We start from the raw sequence: 17,155 nt of genomic DNA, 5'->3' as shown, positions 1-17,155 counted from the left end.
AAACTCTACCTCATTTATAGTCTGATAACCTAATCCTTCTCACATAGCCTATCCCACTGAATTTACTGATCTTTTGCCCATAAACTGCAAATGCTCTCTAATAGGCTAAATTCACATGACAGCATCTGCAGATGATCTAAATGGTCCCCTTGGGAACCTGTGTGATTTTAAATATGGGACCATGAATGCCTCTTGGGCAAGGAATTAATCTCCAGCAATTTAATGAGAAGGGTGTGTAAGTGTGCACTGAGGCCCTGAACTCTTTTGTTAACTGGACAAATTTCAGGTCAGTGTTTGTCTGCAGCATGAATGCATTTACATTATTTTCTACAAATTACATTTTTCTACAGCATTTAGATCTAACCTTGCAATAATTGGGAAAAGAGAATTTTATTTTTTCTTCTCTGAGTGCCTTTTACCATGGAGTATTAGGCAGTATTACATAGTACCAAGACATATTGGCTCTCTATTGTTATTGGTAAAATTAAATTTCAAGTACTGTGTTTTAGATTGGATTATTCCCCACTAGATTTCCAAATATTTGTTCCTGTAGAGTAATTTTAGGATTAAGACAAAGTCTGAGATGAAACAATCGGGACACGATTTCACTCCTATAGAGGTTTTTCTACTTTTGTGTTTAGGCAAAATTCGGTAAGTGTGTAAGCAATGAAGTTTAAAGGTACTAATAAAAATGGAAAGTATTTTCTTCCTGACCATCAGTATCTTTGTGCCTTCACAAAACGTCTATAGAAGCTAAAACGACAACAACAACAACAACAACAATGTTGTTATAAACCAGCAGTTTGTTTTGTTGGAAATTATGAGATACAAGGAAGATACCTGTGCCTCTTGTTAGTTTCAATGTGATATGTTAGCCTGAAGGAAAATAAAAGTAATAAAAACAAGAGTTTTATTACAGATGAAATATTTTTTTAATATTTACCTTAGGAGAGGTACAAACTTACCAACTTTTAATAATGCACAATCAGATAATTAACATTTATTGATAATTCTCTATGAACTTTTGTGTATCAGGTAGTCTAGATGCCTGTTGTCACCACTAATTCAATTTTATTCAATTTCTACTGGATATGACTAAAAAGTAGGCCTTAGAAATTCTAGATTCCTACAGGTTCTAGCTGTAATGTTGATCATTCACTAAGAAATGATTTAAGAACACTTGGCAATCACATACAAATGTATGATTTATTTAGCATTCATGGGCCAAGAGCTCAACCAAGCATTTACAAATGTGGTACTCAGTACTGGTTCTGTTTTACAGATGAGACAAACTTAGGTTTCCAGTAGAGCTTGGTGAGTTAAGAGGTTAACTCTGGTCTACTTCATGCAAACCTTGGAGCTCATGGGCTGTCTTATACTACACTTCCGAACTGATGCTTTTGTATAGATGTTTTGACTGCCAGGAAAAGACAGTAGGAAAACATAAAAATCGATGGAGAATGGTGTGTTTCTTAGCCATGTCTCAGTATGATAGTGAGGCTACCTCAAAGGGCCACTTTCCCTTATGCTTTCATGGTATTAGAAGGACTGTTTGGGGGCACTTTTCAAAGTACCTTGAATTATTTTAACATACAGTATTTTGCACTAAGGCATCCCCATCAGTGTTTGAAGAGGGAAATGGAAGGAAGATGAGTTTATTCTATATAGTGAGATAAATTGTTTTAAAAGGAAAAACCACAAACTAGACATAGTAGAACAGAGTTCAGATCTAAGATCTCATTTTTTTAACCTTGTACCTGTCACAAAGTTTTCAAAATATGGGTTTTCTCACATGCCAAACAAAGAATATTGTTCTTTTATTACTTCTGGGGTGCTAAATGGATGGAATGACGTAACATATCAGTTTTGATGGCTTAGTCATTTTAAATAATATCAGACTTCTTTACATGACTTTTTTTTTAATATCCTGAATGGCCAAATGACTGTGTCTAAATTGATCCATATCTAATGCTTAGTTTCTTTTTGTCTTTTTTTTTTTTTTTAGAGTTTTTTGTGGTGATAATGTTATTCCCCAAATCAAAAGTCTTCTCTGCCATGTTAGCAATTCTGTCTGATCTAAGGATCTTGGACCTATATATAATCTTTATATTCTCTATAAATGTTTCTGACACATCCTTTGCACTCAAGAAGTACTTATTACATGCATGAATAGTCTAAGCAATTTGAGGTTTCTCCGTTGCCTTTTTTTGGGGAGGGGGCCCTAAGGATTGAATCCATGCCACAGCAGTGATAATACTAGATCCTTAACCTGCTGAGCCACTGGGGAACTCCATCTCCCATGCTTCTTGATATCTCTTATAAGAAGGTTAGATACTAGGGAACATGATGATTTCATGCTGAAGGGGACATATATCACCTTTTGTTATTAAGCTATCCCTAAAATTCATTTAATTGATTTTTAAATAATTAATTACTTTGCAAAATGTCATGAAGATATGAAATAATGCATTCAATCTGATTATTCTACAAATGACTAGATACCAGAGTTCTTATGGCTTTGCCTTTCTTTTTAAGAAAGCTGATTGTATATGCTGCGGAGTTTCCCTTCTTATAATACATACTTGGATGGAGATTTTCATTGAGAAGCATGATGCAAAAATTTACTGGTTTAGAAAAGTTGGTCATTTGAGAAGACAATCCAAGTATGATTGCAACAATAGCTCTTTCTGTCAATTTTTATCATTTTATTTTTCTTCATTTGACCCTACAGTTTTCTTTCAAAGGTCATTTCTCTCATCATGTACAACATAGGGCCTAAAATGTTGGCAATAAAATGGGTAGTGTCAGACATTTTTCTAAACACCAAATAAATGCAATCATTTTTCTCCTTTGTAATCCTTGTGCATCTAGATAGACAGTAGTGCCAGAAAGCCAGATAGAAATATTTGGACAAGTTAAAAATTCTATCTTTTTGCTTATTTCTTAGTGTTTCCAAGTGTACTCAAAATGTGTCCATCATAAAGTCAAGCTTTTATAGTAGGAGTCTTTTTAATACAGTATAATATTTCTCTAAGATGAGTTCTAAGCATATCATTTGGGGATCAGACTTAGAAGACGTTATAATGTGTGATGGTATGTTAAAATACTTCTATTTTAACAAGTTTTGGCAGTGTCATAATGAAAAAAAACTGTAGCTACTAGCATATGCTCACATATTTTAAATTCGTATTTTTTCTGTTACCACTTTTCCTTTTTTATTCTTGAGAATAATTATTCTCTTATAAGCTTAATTTTATTTATTTACTTATTTAAAATTTTTTTTTCTTTTTACAGCCACTCCTGCAGCATATGGAAGTTCCCAGGCCAGAGGTCAAATTGGAGTTGCAGCTGAGGTCTCTGCCACAGCAACTGTGGGTCCAAGCCACATCTGTGACCTATGCCACAGCTGGTGGCAATGCTGGAACCTTAACCCACTGAGTGAGGCCAGGGGTTGAACCTCCATCTTCACAAAGACAATGTTGGGTTCTTACTCCACTGAGCCTCAGTGGGAATTCCCCTTATGAGCTTAATTTTAAAATGAATAGGAACAATGGGAGACATTTAATGTTTAACCACTTAACCATTTCTAGGAATGTGATATTTTTATAGCTATTTTTGGTTGCTGTATTTTATTTGTCTTAAAATGCTTGATCAAAAGGAAAATACAGTACAGTAGGCCCCCCTCATCCTTGGGGAATATATCTCAAATACCTCAGTGGATACTTGAAACCTCAGATGGTACTAAACCCTATGTATGCTGTGTTTTTCCCTGTACATACACCCCTGTGGTAAAGTTTAATTTATAAATCAGGCCCAGTAAGAGATTAGCAATAATAACTAAGAACAACATAGAACAGTTACAACAATATAATAGAAGCTATGTGAATATGGTCTCTCTCTCTCAAAATATCGTACTGTACTCACCCTTAGTCTTGTGATGATGTGAGATGATAAAATGCCTCCATGATTAGATGAAGTGAGATGAACGACATGGGCTTTGTGGCGAAGTGTTAGGCTGACCTTCTGATGATATGTCAGGAGGATCCTCTGCTTCAGGTGATCCTGGGTCGTCAAGCCACGATGATGTTGATGGGATGGTTGGATGTTAGGAGCGGATGAAGCCAGTGGGCATCCTGGGTGGGACTGAGTGGAATGGCGTGAGATTACATCATGCTACCTGGGAATGGTGTACAATTCAACTTATGAATTGTTTATTTCAGGAAATTTCCCTTTAATATTTTCAAGCCAGTTACTTGACTGCAAGTAACTGAAACTGTGGAAAGTAAAACTGAGGATAAGGGGAGACTACTAGAATCCAGGAGAAAAAATATTTTATGTGAGAGTGCATTTAATTATCTAAACATCTGATCAGTCTTTTTCCATGGTGTGCTCAAAATTCATTTCATTAATTTGTTTGCAATTTATTCCTTTGCAAAAAAGGAATGAAAAAGGACTTAGTTTAAATAAGACCTGTTTATGAGGACTTCTGAAAGTAATCTCTTAATAGTGGAAAGAAGATGGGGTCTATTTATTCAAGATGATCTTTCTTATAAAATTATAGAATAGGGCTCCAGAAGTCATTAGTTTACTCTCCCATTTAAAGCAGAAATTATCTCTGTAATATACCTAAGTTCATTTATACATGCACTCATCAACTTTTAACTGATTACCTCCTATGCACCGGGTACTCTTCCACTCACTGTGAAAAAGCAGTGAACCAAATAAGTAAACTCCCTGTCTCCTGGAGTTTTCTTTCTAGTGGGAAGATAGGGACTAGAAAACAAATCACAGTAACAATAGGAAATAATAAATGCTCTGGGGCGGGGGGGGGGGGGGAAACAGGGTTAAAGGAAATGATTGTATTTAGATAGATCAGGGAAGATCCCTTTGATATGGTATAGAGCCCTAAATGAACTGGGAACGGCGGTGAGGCCCTCTGTGTAAAGACCAATACAGTCCTAAGGGTCAGCAGGTGCAGAGGCCCAGGGGTATGGTGTGCTTTGTAAGTGGTCACTGTGGCTAGAGCAGAAGGAACATAGTAGGTGAGGGACAATCCATGCTATCCATCACATAGCACAGATTGTCATCATAGCATCTCTGTCATGCTTCATGGGCAAGATCTGTTTCTCAGGACCCCATACTAAGGGACATGTATTATCCCTTTAGCCTGCAAACAACCTGATGAGGTAAGAAATACTATCCTAAGTTTATAGTTGACAGCTGAACTAACTTGCTTGAGTCCAAAGCACACACTTGGAGTGAAAAATTGTAGTAAGCTAGGGATCTCTCTTTTTTGTCTTGCAAGCAGATATTGAAAAGGTTGATGGGGAATTCCAGAGGAACAATGACAGGAACTAGGTGGGGAGAAGATGTGTTGGTCTCAGAATTTGGTGACTTCCATTTAAATGACAGTGTCAGTGCTTGCAATTGCTCTTTTGCAACTGATAAGCAATTGACAGTTTACTGAAATAAATACAACTTTTGTCATACAATTTCAGTTTTTATGCCTTATAAATATATTTTATTTCCAATTCTAAGTGCCTATACTATAACATGTTGATTATCTTAAAAACTGGGCTAGTATATTTCAGATCTTTGGGTAATACCAGATATTCACATAACTTGTAGTTCTCTTTAAAGACTGACAATTTTCTCATTTTTACCAGCAGAGGGCACATTTCACAACCCTGTTTCCTTTTGTCACTAAAAAGCACACGAATTACAAAGGAAGATATAAAAAATATAAATAAAACTTTTCCAAAACGATGTACTTTCAAATTCGCTGTGTGTAGTTTACAAAACAAAAAAATTAGGATCTAGCCAATACTTCTATTATCAGGCCAGATTTTACTGTTCCAAGTCATCCAAGAGAGATTAAAAATTGTTTTTTATAAGTTGGAAGAAGAAAAAATACAATAATAAATCCTTGCTATGAGCTGTAATGGTATGACAAAAGAGGAAACAGGTTTATTTTGCTGAATTGAGCTTGTTATGAAAAAAATAAAATGCAGATTTTAATAAATGATTTGAGGGCAAATTAGCTAAGGTTTACTTGCTTGGCAGTTGTTTCATTTCCAGATACAGCTTTCCATTGACAACATATCAGAATAACATCAAATTTGAGTTGGGTGCTTACTGTTTGAGTACCTCAGGGCATATGACTGACCAGTCTCCACTTCACTCTCCTTATTGGTAAAAGGCAGATAGCAATGCCTACCTGAATTATTTGTGTGGGTTACTGGAAAGAAAGGAGGTACAGGAGTTCCCACTGTGGTGCAGTGGGTTAAGGATCCGGTGTTGCCACAGCTGTAGTATAGGTTGCAGCTGTGGCTTGGATTTGATCCCTGGCCCTGAAACTTCCATATGCCGTGAAAGTGACAAAAAAAAAAAAAAGGGAGGTAGAGAAATAGATCTTGTGTTTTAGTCCAGCTCTGTGACCTTAGATAAGTCAACGAGCATCACTGGACCTCATTTTCCTGCTTTCAAAATTAACAGTTTGGACTAGATTATCTGTAATACCAGTGGTAGACAGTCTCTGAAAGCTTTTTGTGCTAAAATTTTCATTAAAATGGCTAGTAAAATGGAAAGTGCTATACAAATATTATTGACTAAAAAAGCATGCATTTCCCTCATATTTTAAAATTAAGTTATGTTATATGCGGGAGTTCCCGTCGTGGCGCAGTGGTTAACAAATCCGACTAGGAACCATGAGGTTGCGGGTTCGATCCCTGCCCTTGCTCAGTGGGTTAAGGATCCGGCATTGCTGTGAGCTGTGGTGTAGATTGCAGACTCGGCTCGGATCCTGCGTTGCTGTGGCTTTGGCGTAGGCTGGCGGCTACAGCTCCGATTGGACCCCTATCCTGGGAACCTCCATATGCCGCAGAAGCGGCCCAAGAAATGGCAAAAAAAAAAAAAAAAAAAAAAAAAATTAAATTATGTTATATGCAGATTTCTAGGTGCATATCTGTATTCCGAAGCCATAGTAAATCTGTATTTAAAATGTGATTGGAAAGAGAAAGAAGCAAGGCTAAAGCGAAGGCAGGATGAATAAATGTAGGACCTTTAAAAGGTAGCCAGGATGGTCTGATCATCATGATATGACACTTCTTCACCATCAGCTTCCTTTCCCAGAGTGAAGTTTATAACAACCCTCAAATTATAAACTAACTTATGAATTCATTCACTTATTCACTGAATCACTCATTGAACAGTTATCATTGAACAGTTATCTTACTTGTCTTCCTTGTCTTAAGGCCATTTACACATTGTCACATTTACCACTGGACTTGGAGATGCTGGTTTTTTGTTATTGTCGTTGCTCTTTTTTAGGGCTGCACCCACAGCATATGGAAGTTCCCAGGCTAGGGGTGGAATTGGAGCTGTAGCTGCTGGCCTATGCCACAACCACAGCAACTCAGGCTCTGACCTGCATCTGTGACCTACACCGCAGCTCACAGCAAGGCTGGATCCTTAACCCACTGAGTGAGTCCAGGGATCAAACTCATGTCCCTACGGATACTAGTCAGGTTCGTTACTGCTGAGCCACGACAGGAACTCCAGAGACACTGCTTTTTCTTCCTTTCTACTCATGTCTCAGTAGAGACAAGATGCTTCCAAATCTTTTACAGTATAGCTATTTTCAGCTTAAGTAATTTTTCTTCTTTTTGACACGTTTTTGCCCCCTTTCCAGCTGTTGCTCTGAGTAATCTCAGAGACACCTGCTCTCATTCACCTTCTTCAGCTCTCTTTTATTTAATTTAGATGAGTTGAAAAGAACCTATATGTGGTCTAGAAATTTAAGAGCAATGCTGGGGATCCACTTGTAACAGGGATAAGGGAAGGCACGCTTTGAAGTGAAAATAGATGTAACAAAGCCTCCATTTCTAGTAACCTTAACAGGGCCTTGAAGTATCCTTCAGAATTGACATAAAAGTTTCCATCTTTCTTCTCACTTTCTTTAAGTAAATGTAGCTGCTCTTAAGTGTTGGTATTCATGATAAAATAATACATTTTATTGGATATTTGTTTTACTTTTTTAGAAAAACTTTATTGAGAAAAATTGATATGTGAAAGATTTCATATATTTAATGTTGTAATTTGATCAATTTGGACATATGCATATACCATTTATGATACCCTCACACAATCAACATTACAGACGTATCCATTGCCTCCAAATTTTCCTTGTGTTTTTTCATTAATTCATTGATATCAAGATTGTTTTATTCACTGTTATCATTTATAATATATAGCACTTTAGATAACTGTAAATATGCTTTTATAGACTGACTTCTGGTTCTATAATTCAGACACTTATTACTAATGGGGGGGAATATAGCAATCAACCTTTAGACTTGATTGCTTTCTAATCTTTTTGAATCCACTTCCTGTAGAAAGATTGCAAATGAGGAATCAAAGTTTTTACTGCAGTCTGCTTTTGGTCTTTTAAAATCCAACAAGTTACATACAGAAACATATTTATGTTTAATTTATTTAAGCATATTTATTGTTTATTGACTATGTACTAGGTATCATTTTAGGTACTTGAGATGTATACGTGAATAAGACAGATCGAAACCTTTGTTCCTCATGGAATCTAAACTCTAATAATGGAGGAGCAAAATAAAGGAAATAAGCAATAAATAAATACATTATATAGTAGAGTAGATGGTTAAAGTGCAATAGTAAAAAGAAAAAGAGAGCAGCATGTGGAGAATTGGCTGTGGAGGAATATGGGATGAATGGGTCATAATTTTAAATAGGATTTCAAGGTAAGCCTCATTTAAAAGCTGATGTTGGGCAGTGCGTGAAGACAAAGGAGAAAATCATGGGGACATATCAAGGATAAGGGCGTTCTAGGCAGAGGATACAGTTATTGCAAAGGCCCTGCTGTACAGCATGTTTGGTGGGTTTGAGATTCACTGAGTGAATCAGTTGCTGGCCTACGGTGAGTCTACAGAAGGCTAATAGAAGGAGAAGCCAGAGATGAGGGGCACAGGCCATCATGGCCTTGTAAGGCATTGCCACGCTGACCTTGGAAGCCATTGCTTGGACTTTCAATTTTATTCTGAGATGGAAGCCAATTTAGGATATTGAATAGAGTAATGAGGTGATCCGACTTACATTTCTAAAGGATCCTTCTGGCTGTTCTGTTGAGAGTAGATTGCTGGTGGATAAAAGTAGAAGCTGGAGATTAGTGCAGCCACTATGGAGAACAGTATGGTAGTTCCTTAAAAAACTGAAAATAGGGTCACAATGTGATCCTGCAATCTCACTCCTGGGCATATACCAGAAAAATGAAAACTCTCCCTCAGAAAGATACATGCACCCCAATGTTGGTAGTGGAACTATTTACAGTAGCCAAGACATGGAAGAGACATGAATGTCCAGTGACAATGAATAGATAAAGAAGATGTGTGTGGAATATTGCTTGACCATAAAAAAGAATGAAATAACACCATTTGCAGCAATACGGATGGACCTAGAGATTATCATACTAAATTAAGTAAGCCAGACAAAATATCACTTAATGTGGAATTTTAAAAAGATGCAAATGAATGAATTTATTGAACAGAAACAGACTCATCAACATGGAGGACAAATTTACCAAAGGGGAAGGGGGAGAGGGGTAAACTAGTAGTTTGGGATTAACAGATATACATGTCTATATATAAAGCAGATAAAACAATGAGAACCTACTGTATAGCATAGGGAGCTATATTCAATATCTTGTAATAACCTAAAATGGAAAAGAATCTAAAAAAGAATATATGTATGTATAGTTACACATAAAACTGAATATACATATAAAATTAAATCACTTTGCTGTACACCTGAAACTAACACAACATTCTAAATCAACTCTACTTCAATTTAAAAAAATAGAAGCTGGAGAACCTGATAGAAGCCTAATGCAATAACCCCAGTGAGAGATGATGGTGGTGAGAGAGGAAAGGACTCAAGAATATATGCAAGGAAGTGGCTATAATAATTTTCCTTAGAATTTTAAACTAGATAGGAGAGGCATTAGGAGGGTGAAGGACAGTGAAAATTAGTAGGATAGGGAGTTCCTGTCGTGGTGCAGCAGAAACGAATCTGACTAGGAACCATGAGGTCTCGGGTTCGATCCCTGGCAACTCTCAGTGGGTTAAGGATCTGGTGTTGCCGTGAGCTGTGGTGTAGGTCACAGACACGGCTCAGATCCTGTGTTGCTGTGGCAGTGGTGTAGACCAGAAACTCTAGCTCCGAATGGATCCGTAGCCTGAAAACCTCCGTATGCCGTGGGTGTGGCCCCAAAGGACAAAAGACAAAGAAAACAAAACAAAAAAACCTTCTAGTTCTTAGGGGTTTTAAGCATTGTCAGAGTGATCTGAGGCTTAGAAGGTATGAACTTGAAGATGAGAAGTCATCAGGAAATGGGAGGCACAAAATTAGATTTTTGGAGGATTTGTAGGAGTTAACAAGGTAAGGAATGTGACTTGGGAGTGAGTGGCTAGGATAGGGTGTAGGACATGATTATTTGAGGAAAGAAATTTGGGGAGAGGGCAGGGTGTTGGGAGGCCTATTTATGTATGAATTGAAACAGCCAAAAGTTAAGATAGGAGCTGAGTTTTAGAAAGTCATAGTGACCTGGGAACTAAAATTGTCCAGTGATAAATGAAATGACTCAGTTATTGGTAGATGTGGGCTTGGGGTGATTAAATCCGATGGGATTCCAAGCCAGGAAATTTTATGGAGGACAGGAGGAAAAGGTAATGAGAAATAGGTGTTGTAATAGGAGAATGTAAAGAAAGAGGGAAGCTGAAGTGAGAAGCAAGGAGGTCACCTCCCTCGCATACAGGCCTAGATGTAGGCGAGAAAGCCAAAACTTGAGATGTGAGGATGCAGGATGTTTGGGGACGAGCCAGGGTGTTAGAGGAAGAAGGTGGAGATCACAACATGGCTCCATTCCCACTAAAAGAAGAAACCAAGAAATGTCTTTTATGATTGAAGTGTGTGCTTCACGGAACACGGCATCTTTTTTAATCCCAAGGAATCAAATCTATAGAAACTGACTGAACCTATAATATATACCGTACGATATCCCATGTGTGGTCTATGCAAACACAGTGAAGCAGAAGCCACGGCGAGACATCACTGCAATGACCTGCCCAGTTGCATCATTTCCAGGCCCTGGCGATTTTTCCCATTGGCTGGACAAAGGGACATCAGATAAGGTTCTACACAGCTGGGAGAGGTTGGGGGATTTAGGGTCCTTTGGGCTGGGGATCATCTGGCTCTTATTTTTCTGTGACACTCTTCTGTTCATACCACTAGGGGATCTTTTGATTCCAAGTTTTATTTGTATTAAAGCCATTTGACAACGTCATTACCTAAGAGCAGTTAATGGTAGCTCCCCACAGTTTCTTCTACTGTTTAAATAGTTAATTAGTTGTAGTCATAACATTTTTATTTTACTCACTACATATGGTTTCATCACAGGATAAAAGATATGAGTTCAATACATTTATTTTCCTTTTTCTTTTATTTTTTATTTTTTTTTTTGGCTTTTTGCTATTTCTTGGGCCGCTCCCACGGCATATGGAGGTTCCCAGGCTAGGGGTCCAATCGGAGCTGTAGCCACCGGCCTACACCAGAGCCACAGCAACATGGGATCCGAGCCACGTCTGCAACCTACACCACAGCTCATGGCAACGCCGGATCGTTAACCCACTGAGCAAGGGCAGGGACCGAACCCGCAACCTCATGGTTCCTAGTCGGATTCGTTAACCACTGCACCACGACGGGAACTCCCTCCTCTTTTTTTTAAAAAATTTTTACTAACACATAATTGATGTATAATGTGCTAATTTCTGCTGGACAGTAAAGGGACCCAGTTATACATATATATGCATTCTTTTTCTCATAGTATCTTCCACGTGGTCTATCCCAAGAGACTGGATATAGTTCCCTGTGCTATACAGTAGGACCTAATTGCTTAGTCATTCTAAATGTAATAGTTTGCATCTACTCACCCCAAACTCCTAGTCTTTACATTTATTTTCCAGATGAGGGAGCACAGAGAAGTTTAGCAGCTTAAGTGATTTTCACAGCTAGTTCAGGCAAGCCCCAGAAGGTCTTATGAACCAATGTTATTGCTCTGATATTCTTTCTCCTGCCTTTAAAAATTTCTATAAAATATTGATAAATTGCAGCAATATCGTTGGGAAGGGGGAAGACAGCAGTGGAGGATAATGGTGTGGATCCTGAAGCCTTTTATTTCTATGAACAGTTTTTATTCCCAGTACTCCAGGAGTCCCTCTTACGTCCTTCTCCCAAAGGCAGTCACTCTTGGGATTTGTGTCTTTATAGATTCCTTCTACCTGTTTTTGACCTTTATGTAAATTAATCATAGAGAATGAAACTCTTTGGGTCTGGTTTCTTTTGCTTCACATTACATTTGTGAGAGTCCCCATTATTGATATGAGAGGGGATGGTTCATTTTGTTTCATTGCTGCTTGGTGTTCTATGATACGAATATGCCATAATTCACTTATTTTTTTCTGTCTTGGAAGAACACTTCAGTTCTTTCAGTTTTGGACGAGTCCAGATAATACTGCTTTGAACATCTTTGACGGCTTCTTGGGTGCACATATTTATGTGTATCTGCCAAATAGATACCAGTAGTGGAGTTAATTGGGTCATAGTGTGTGTTTTCAGTTTTCATTAATACTGTCAAACATTTCTCCAAAGGGTTTGGGCTAATTCTGACTCTCTCTTGTTTGTACTAATCCTGATTCCATAAGAGTTCCTTGTACTCCACATCCTTGCTACCTGCTTGTATGGCCACGACATCAAGATATTGACTATTGACTACTTACTGGAAATTATAGTAAGTGTTGCAGGAAATAAAGTGTATGATGTGGTTTCTGTCTTTGAGCTTTTCCTAACGTAGGTGGAATGACTAAAATTGAAGAATGACCCAGGCAGTATATACTAAAATGCTAAATTATAGGATTAAGCTAAAAGCCACATTTATTATTTTTTATGATTTAGTTTTGGTTGCTATTTTGTCTTCTTTTAAAAATGTGTAAGCAATAGGAGGCAGAACTAGTCTTAATGGAAAAATAAGTGAATGGGTTAATCCAAACATTTGATCAATTTGTTTCAGTATGTCTCAAGCTCATAGTAAGTTTTTATTTTTTTGTAAGATTCTTCTTTGTAAATGTATGAATATTTCTAAGAAAGTATTCCTATGTCAGCAAATAGAGGTAAAAGGAATTTATATTAACCAAAATGCTACCTCTTTTCCACAATCTTGCAGATTAGGGAAAGGCTTTATCCATCATTTCTGATATATATGTCATCCAGGCCACCTTTCATCACCCTTCTGATGAGAAGCACGCAATTATTATAGCTTTGCTTGTAAGTTCTTCTCTAGGTTTATTAAAAACCTTTGAGCCAGGCACTATGCTAAATGCTGACATATATTATATACTCAAAATGGCTCTGAGATATACAGACTAGTATTAGCCTCTTTATATTGAAAAGGAAGCAGGTTCAGGGTAGTTAAGTAACTTGTTTGGGAGTTTCAGATGATTCTGTGTGAAACTCAGTTGGTTGGCATGAAACTGGGCATGTGACAAGCTTTCAGTAAAGCAGCTAAATGACTAACCCACCACCAATGGGTCTGATCTTCACTTTATGAAGCCATATCTATCTATCTGCTCCCTGTTTTACGTAGGTGTATGGTCCTATGCAAGACAATTAAGCTTGTCCTTTCACTTCTTTATTTAGCAAATATGGATATAATATCTGAAGATCTTCTTAGTTGGGGTTTGATGAGGTTAAATTCAGTACTGTAAAATGAAAGCCAATTGCACTTGTGCGTGAAGGCTATTGTGTGAATGGTTTGGGAATATCTGGGAAGATTTCTCAAGAGAGCATCTTAAGGCCACTTTTGAAGAAGGGGGTAGAATGGAATTTTGAAATTTGTCATTCAGTGAAGTCCAGAAAAAAAAAAACACCCTAGAAATTAGATAGAATCGTTTCTTCTCATATTAAAATCCTCCTATGGCAAGGGTATTTTTCAGTCTTAAATGAACTCTCTAGAATAAGAAGTAAGGAAGCCTAGTATTTGAAACTAGGTCTTATTTACCCAGCTGAGTAAAATCCCAGTTTATCTAGCATAGTACCCTGGTATTATTACAGAGCCGCTTGGCACTTGCCTGCTAGGATATGAGAAGCTGCCGACAATATGAATGGTGAGTCTCTTACACTTCTCGGTAAGATGTTTGGCAGGGTTAGAAAATGTCACTTGCATCTTCCTTAATGTTTGTGGAATTAGCTATTAAGGAAGGAGGTGTATTCCCAGCTCTCTCTCGTTTTTCTTGTTTTTCTTCAGTTACACCCTTCAGGTGCTGCTGCTGTTTCTCCCTTCCTGAACCAAACTACCAGCTAACACATTACAACAGGGGATGGTATAGTGGTTGAGAACACAGAGCCAGGCTGCCTGGTCTTGAAATTAAAATATGCGAACTTCCATATGTTGCAGTTCCAGTTAAGGTCAAGATATTTAACTTCTTAGGACCTTAATTTCCCTGATCTGTGAAATGGGACAAATTATAGCATATGCCTAATATAGCTGTGAGGGTTAAATGCTTTTATATGTTAAGTACTTTACACTGTAAAGTACTTAGAACAGTGTTTCACATGTAATAACTAGTGTATAACTGTTGGCTATTAATATATGAAGTGTTAAAGAGGAAAAAGAAACTATTAGTGTCATAAAAAGGGTTTTTTTGTGTGTGTGATGTTACATCTAGGTTCAATCTTCATGTGAGCACTTTTTTTTTTAAGATATAAGGGGAAGAGATGATATAAACGAAGAATCAAAGTATATTTTTTAAAAAAGTCTGAAATATTTTTAAAAACTGTAGATCCTGGAGTTTCTGTCATGGCTCAGTGGTTAACGAGTCTGACTAGGAACCATGAGGTTGTGGATTTGATCCCTGGCCTTGCTCAGTGGGTTGAGGATTTGGCATTGCCATGAGCTGTGGTGTAGGTTGCAGATGCGGCTCTGATCTGGCATAGGCCAGTAGCTACAGCTCTGATTGGACCCATAGGCTGGGAACCTCCATATGCCCTGGGATCGGCCCTAGAAAAGGCAAAAAGACAAAAAAAAAAAAAAAAAAAAAAAAAGGTAGATCTGAAATCTTATTTCAATCAATTAAAACCTCCAATTTTCCCTCATACTGATATCCTGAATGACAGGAATTGGCAATTGCACTTTTCAGGAAAATTTCCACTCTCCTTTTACTTGGGCTGGTTTATTCCTTAAATTCCTTCATTCAATTCCTTTTCATTTTCTAATTTTCAAAGTGAGCCCAGGATTCTCTTTTCCCTCCTGACTTGTGTAACTTACACCTGACCTTTGATTTCCTGTAATCGTGGCTGAGAAAGCTGATTTCAGTTCTCTCCTTCAAACAAGTGCTCAAAAACAAGACTTTGCTTTTCTTTGTGAACAGTATGAACACTACATAATATTCCCTAGCAGTTTTATACTTTCTTATTTAAAAATTCATTGGAAATTTTCTTTGGTTAAATGTGAATTTAAGTTTTGGTCAAGATGTTTATTTGCAGGAAAAACAATGCTTGAGCAGAATTAACATGTTCGCTTTTCTTTTAGATGCTTAAGTCATTTGAATACTTTCTCCTTCCCTCTCCATCTGCTTTCTTTTTCTTCTTTTTAGGGCCACCTCTGCAGCATATGGAATTCCCCAGGCTAGGGGTTGAATTGGAGCTGCAGCTTCTGGCCTACATCACAGCCATAGCAATGTGGGATCTGAGCTGCACCTGCAGCCTCTGCTGCAGCTCACAGCAACACCAGATCCTTAACCCACTGAGTGAGGCCAGGGACCAAACCCACATCCTCATGAATACTAGACGGGCTCTTAACCTGCTGAGCCGCAATGGGAGCTCCCTCCCTCCATCTTTATCTACTGTCTCTCCCTCTTGGACTGATAACGGAGAACCTATCTTAGGAGTTCCCACTGTGGCTCAGCAGTAAGGAACCTGAGTAGTATCCACGAGGACACAGGTCCGATCCCCCGCCTTACTTGGTGGGTTAAGAATGTGGTGTTGCTGCCGTGAGCTGTGTTGTAGGCTGGCAGCTGCAGCTCCAATTTGACCCCTAGCCTGCAAACTTCCATGTGTTGCAGGTGTGGCCCTAAAAGGGAAAGGGAAAAAAAGAATAACCTACTGTATATTCTTTCCTACTGTATATATACTGAGGAAAATCTGCTCAGTAGTTTGCAGTAACCTATATGGTGAAAAAAGAGTGGTTATATTTAGATGTATGATTGATTCACTGTGCTGTACCCTTAAAACTAATTCGGCATTTTGAATCAACTATATTGCAATCAAGTTTAAAAAAAAAAATGAAGCCTTTTCACTGGTCCCCTGGCTTCGACCTCTGTCCTCCCAAAGAGACTTCACCCCATGGCAGCCAGGTGATTTTACAGAATGTAAATTCAGTTACATCATTCCTCTTTCCAGAACCCTCCCATGTCTTTCTCTTGCTTTGCTCTGACTTTTTTCTCTTGGCCACCTCTTTCCTGCCATTCGCCTCCAGCTCTACCGCCTACTTGCTGTTCCTTGGACAGGACAGACCACCTTCACTCCTAACTGCAGGCCAGTCTCACTCTTCCAGAGAGTGCTCCTCCTGTTACAACCTCGTCCCATCACTTTTTATCACTTAAAAAAAAAACAAAGTTATACCATTTATCATAGCTGGCATATTATATATTTACTTGTTTATTGTTTGTTTTGTTCTGCTGGCATACAACCTCTGGAGACGATAGATTATTTTTGAGGTACGGTTGATGTACAATATTGTATAAGCTTCAGGTGTACAGCAGAGTAATTCACAATTTTTAAAGGTTGTATTCCATTTATAGTTATTATAACATATTGGCTACATTCCTTATGTTGTACTATATCCTTGTAGCCTATTTATTTTACATGTAGTAACTTGTACCTCTTAATCTCCCACTCCTGAGAGAGTAGATTTGGTTGTGTCCACTGCTGTATTTCCAGGATTTACAAGAGAGCTTGGTTTATAGTGGACAATCAATATTTGATGAAGGAATGAATGAATAGAAATGAAATAAAGTGA

The 17,155-nt window shown here is 37.9% G+C and overlaps 1 protein-coding gene and 1 long non-coding RNA gene across 11 annotated transcripts in view; one reads left to right on the top strand and one right to left on the bottom strand.

Annotated features, from left to right (window-relative positions):
• TAFA2 (TAFA chemokine like family member 2) overlaps positions 1–17,155 on the top strand; it is a 506,162-nt gene that overhangs the window by 196,849 nt on the left and 292,158 nt on the right. The gene's annotated exons all lie outside the window — the stretch shown is intronic.
• On the bottom strand, positions 9,495–15,181 carry LOC146403299 (uncharacterized). Its single transcript, XR_014803468.1, has 2 exons — positions 11,791–15,181; positions 9,495–9,863 (listed from the first exon to the last, which is right to left on the bottom strand). It is a non-coding gene; the product is annotated as an uncharacterized LOC146403299 (long non-coding RNA).

This window comes from Sus scrofa, chromosome 5 (genome assembly GCF_054392235.1).
Source record: "Sus scrofa isolate SSC_HxYL_T2T_F1_AM1 chromosome 5, Sscrofa_HxYL_maternal_Yorkshire_Landrace_v2.0, whole genome shotgun sequence".
In the NCBI taxonomy this organism is placed as follows: domain Eukaryota; kingdom Metazoa; phylum Chordata; class Mammalia; order Artiodactyla; family Suidae; genus Sus; species Sus scrofa.
This window is presented reverse-complemented; position numbering and strand designations above follow the sequence as displayed.